Raw genomic sequence first — 5,349 nt, forward strand, 5'->3', positions numbered from 1 at the left:
ACTGTGCAGGAGGAAGTATTCCCCTGGCTGCTAGAGGAATTAGTCTCCCCCTGCCTTGCCATTTCTGCCCCGACACTCCCAATATCTTCACTCAACATGGAAAATCTACTGGGATGTGTCAGCTCAGAACGACCTGTCTCTCCCTATTGCCCCTGCTTCCCCTTCTAAATGTCACCCAGGTACCTACCTGCTCCTCACTAACAGCGCCACCATCTGCACCACTAGACGAATCAAGGGCCTGCTCAATGAGCTCTAAACCCCTTTCAAGATTGCCAGTGTCCCTCAATATGGAAAGTTGCCTCTTCTGATCAGCAATCTCTGACTCTAAAGAGACCACCCGCTCACACTTCCCACAGCGGTATGCTCCTTAGAACAGCTGCTCCAAGTGCACATACATGTGGCAAGATGTGCATTGAGTAGCATTTTCAATCCTGCTCATTCTAGCAACTATGAAGTTTATAAGTAGCAACAATAAACTGTACTTCAATATACTATACCTTGTTTACCCTCTTCATTGTTCAAACTGCTTCTGTTTCTAACTGAACATTTTAAACAACCAGCACTTCAAATCAACCACACAGATCAGTATACGCAATCTCCTATACTTATAAATATACTTTTATTTTAATTTGTTATTGTGTATACCTCTACTTTATTTAAAACAATAAACATAGGAATGATACTGTACCAGCTGAATTGTTCTATGGGAAATCCTGTTCTTCATCAGCGTCATTGAGACCACTGATGATAAACATGAAAGACACTGAAGCAAAGACAAAAGATGGCCAAAGGCTCCTGTAGAATAAAACCCTTAAATATAAATTCAGATAAAAACAAATGATTGGATTTTTTAAAAATATTTGATCAGTTCTGCTTTCAGGCCCATGTTTGTACAATTAAATGCTACTCTCTGTGTTATGTTTTAGCTATTGACCTCACATTTATTCCTGATTGGCCATTACCTTTAGGATTGTTGGTTTTTGCACACGTAGTAACGTAGCATTCTCTGCAGTGCTACTGGCTCTACTGTACCTTTCCTTTAAATCAGTGGAAATATGTATTTGAAAAAATGTACAGCACAAATCCGACAGTAAATTGTTTAATAAGTTTATTTTAATGTGTGTAATCAGACATTTTAAAAGAGTTTGTAATTGCTGATCTCTTAAGAAGTAATGTAAAGAGAGTTAACAGAATGTTTAATCCTTTCAGTCAACAAACTTGAGATGCATTCAGAGGGATTACTTCTTGCCTCCTCCTCCACCTCCACCTCCACCTCCATGACCTCCACTGCTTTGACAGCCGTGACCTCCACTGCTTTGACCTCCACCTCCGTGACCTCCACCTCCGCCTCCGCCTCCGTGACCTCCACTGCTCTGACCTCCACCTCCACCTCCGTGACCTCCACCTCCGTGACCTCCACTGCTTTGACCTCCACCTCCGTGACCTCCGCCTCCATGACCTCCACTGCTTTGACAACCGTGACCTCCACTGCTTTGACCTCCACCTCCACCTCCGTGACCTCCACTGCTTTGACCTCCACCTCCGTGACCTCCACCTCCGTGACCTCCACTGCTTTGACCTCCACCTCCGTGACCTCCACCGCTGCTACCCCCATGACCTTGATGGCAAGGTTCTGATGAGAGATAGAAGTATAATTTGAAGGAAGGGCTGAGATACATAGATTACTTCTAAATGATGGAAATATCAGTAAAAAAAATCAGATCATACAAAGACAGCTTATTTAAAACAGAAATCCCCCACATTGAGGGACTTATTAATTTTACAGTAAAAGGAGGGACACAGAAGCGGACAGAAATTATTCAATTCCGATGTACTTGAATTTTGAACAGAACACAAAATAAGCAGGAAAGTGCTTAAAAGAACAACAGAAAATGAAAATATGCTGAAATAAGTATACAATTATACAAAATGATTACGAAACTATAACAATTTAACTGAAACACGTCATTTAAAAATGGCAAGAAACACCCTCAGTTTTCTACTCCACTGGTAACCCACAGTAGAGATGGTTCTTGGTCTGGTGGTCTGGGTTTGGTTCTAAATCATTTTTAGGTCTAGGTTTGAAAATCTGAAGGGATTTGGTTTTAGTTTTGTATTTTGTTTTGGAATGTAAAATTCTGGTACTTTCTGATTTCACACACCTAGATTTGTCCATCTCTACTCAATACTGGATTGGTTAAAAAAGTATTTTTCTCACAATATTACAATATATTTTCCATGTATCTCCATCTAAACAGTATGATAATAATCTAGGCCAATCTATCTACAGATCTCACTCTCATTTCACACACCCAGTTTTGCCCATCTCTTTCTAACAAAAACATGAAAAAGTTTTAGAACAAAAATCAAAACACCAGTGAGGGTGCCCACCCTTATTGTATATAAGTTATTGTGCAATCTATTGCTATTGCTGTCATTTATTTTTTTAAAGACCCATTTTGGAAAAAGGCAAAACCCTCTCATACAATTACAGACAAGGAGAAGGCAGTGATATGTAGGAGATTGCTGGTGCAAAAGAGCTGTGTTTTCCTTAATCAACTTTATCTATAACAAGCATCATCATGGTCTCTACAGTCATTCTTTCCTATCCATTTATGCTCCAGTTTTAAATGACTGTTTTCCCCCTATAGTAATAAGTGTATTGATGCATTGTTTTATACTTTATTGGGAGTACTGTAAAGAGAAACACAAACAGTGTGACTGTACATATTGCTGCACAATGTATCACAGGCCCTCCCATAAACAACAGGATTAAGATCTGATTGACCATGCAGATTTTCTTACCTGGGCATTTTGGGGCAGGGCATGCGTCCTTGCATGATTTAGCTGGTGCACATGCTGAAATGAGAGAGAATGAATATCACTGAGACAGATATGTGCAAATCCTGTATGGTTTTTATGGACCTCGTAAATACAACTTATATGTGTGATAGCTAATGGCCAATCATACAAAAGCATTGAAACCCTACAGTAGATGAATAGGGTTCAACAAGTGTATTTCTGCCATTAGGTTAACAATAGAAAAGATCATGCATTCATGTATCAGGGTGAGTGCATATCAGTGAGGGAGTTGAAGAGAGTAAAAGAAGAAGCTACTTTTCACAATTCAGTGTTTTTCCCCCTCATGTTTTTCCCTTTTCCTTACTTCCAAACACCCTGCAGTTCCGAATTGTATTAAAATGTCACTATTTTTAATTTTTTCATGTTTCATTCATGTGATGCAAGCAAAAGAAAATCTTTATTTTTCTTTCACCAAGACACATATAGTTCTATACATTAACCTTTTGTTCTCTTTAAATAACTGTTTTTAATGTATTCACAATAATCTTTTAGACTAAAATATATTCTCGGTCTTCAGTCCTTAATAACCAAATTTATCTGGAGTTTCAAAAAATCAAGAGTCAAAAGAAATATATTACATAGACCGACATCGGCGGGGGGCTTAGCAGTACCTTGCTTGTTGTCATACTATAAAGCGGCTAATTAAGTCGGTTATCTCAATGGCACACGGACCCCGATCGGAAGCGGTGGGTGGAATTGGAAAGGGAGGTGTGTTCTCCAGTCGAATTATACAATCTGATTTGGACCCAAAAATCTATTCTTAAATCCTTCAAGGGGCCGCGCTCCTCAATGTCCAACTCATTGGAAGTATGGGAAGCTACTAAATTAAGGTGTGGGCTAACCTCTAGGAGTATGCTGATGATCCCATTGTTTGATAACACAGACTTTGCTCCAGGACTGAACATTAGAGATTTTGCAATTTGGAAACAAAAGGGAATTCTTTGATTTAATGATTTGGAGGCACGGAAAAATATTAAATCATTTGATCAAATTAAGGCAGAAAAAGAAATTCCCCAATCTGAATTCTTTAGGTACCTCCAAATAATTGCATTTTATACAAAAGCAGCACCCTTTTCCCCATTAACAAATTTTGAACAACTCTGTTTGTTGGAAACAGACACTAGTGGACTTACTTCTCAAAGGTACAAAGAGAGAGTCTGTTCGGGACGGGAGTACTCTCGACCTCCACATTACACTGCTCAATGGGAGGAAGATCTAGGGGAAACGCGACAATTTGCAGACTGGGAGGAGATATATTTGGCTGCAGCGAAAAGCTTGATCTGCACGTCACTGAAGTAGAACGCATATAAAGTAATGATGAGGTGGAACCTCACCCCACTAACATTATCCAAATTCATTGACGGGTACTCCCCATTGTGTCCTAAACAATGTGGAGAGCAAGCAGACTTGCTGCACATGCTGTGGTCTTGCCCTCAGATTCAGCCCCTCTGGAAGGAAATTCATATTTGGCTACAGAGGATTTTGGACCTTGAGGTACCATTTGATCCATGGCTGTTCCTACTGAACAGACCAGCACAGCAGCTTTCCAGAGAAGAAAATAAACTCATTTTGCATAAAGCAACAGTGGCGAGGTGTGAAATGGCGGCATTGTGGAAACAAAAAGACTTGTTTAAGTTCCAATAGAATACATATATTTGCAATAACTATATACAGCTAAGAACATCTCTTTGTCATTCAGTCCAGACTTTTGCATGTAAAATAGAGGCATTAACTAGTAAATTCCATGTAACCCTATTCGCTATCATAAAGGACTACTTACGGTCAGAATCTTTGCATCCACCACCCTTTGATCCAGGCATGATTGCTCTTCTAGTTATAATCTGCTGTAGGGATGGAGATCTAGGATGGTACAGGTCTACCAGCAATGCCTGATGGTGCTGCTTTTATACACAAAGTGAAGCCATTCAATTATTGACAAGTGCTTTCAGGAACCAATGGGATCCCTGTCCAAACATCTATAATTAAGTATTTAGGAAGCAATGCACTTTTGTTCAATTGTTTTCTTTAATCAAGGTAGGGTGTATCTCAATTTTGTATTTTTTCTTTTACTCCAATAAAATAATGGGATTGCTGGTGTGTTTCTTTGCTACTCACTGTTGTGAGTAATTTCCAGCATAATACGAGCATTATTAGCAGCTGGAATGCTTAGGAAATGTTCCCATACATGAGCTTGAAAGATAGCATAACTCCCTTCTTCAGGTCTGACCAATTGGAATTGCTTTGCAATGCATTGCTGGCAGCCAGTTGGTTAACTTGTTTTGTGGTACAAGGCACCTGGTTTACTTGCACCTTCTTATTTACAAATCCACTTATAAAAAAAATAATATATATATATACAGCTGAACCCTGTTATAACACGGTGCTTGGGGGCCACAGAATGAGACCGCGTTATAACCGGGATCGCGATTTAAAAAATTAATGGCCGCCATGATCATGGATTCCACATCCGCCAGAGGGGGAGAGCTG

At 39.7% G+C, this 5,349-nt stretch overlaps 1 long non-coding RNA gene across 1 annotated transcript; it reads right to left on the reverse strand.

Moving 5' to 3' along the window:
* Positions 1-1,574: 1,574 nt before the first annotated feature.
* On the reverse strand, positions 1,575-4,777 carry LOC142500892 (uncharacterized). Its single transcript, XR_012803339.1, has 3 exons — positions 4,643-4,777; positions 2,806-2,859; positions 1,575-1,633 (listed from the first exon to the last, which is right to left on the reverse strand). It is a non-coding gene; the product is annotated as an uncharacterized LOC142500892 (long non-coding RNA).
* Between the last annotated feature and the right edge of the window lie 572 nt (positions 4,778-5,349).

This window comes from Ascaphus truei, chromosome 8 (assembly GCF_040206685.1).
Source record: "Ascaphus truei isolate aAscTru1 chromosome 8, aAscTru1.hap1, whole genome shotgun sequence".
Taxonomy (NCBI): Eukaryota; Metazoa; Chordata; class Amphibia; order Anura; family Ascaphidae; genus Ascaphus; species Ascaphus truei.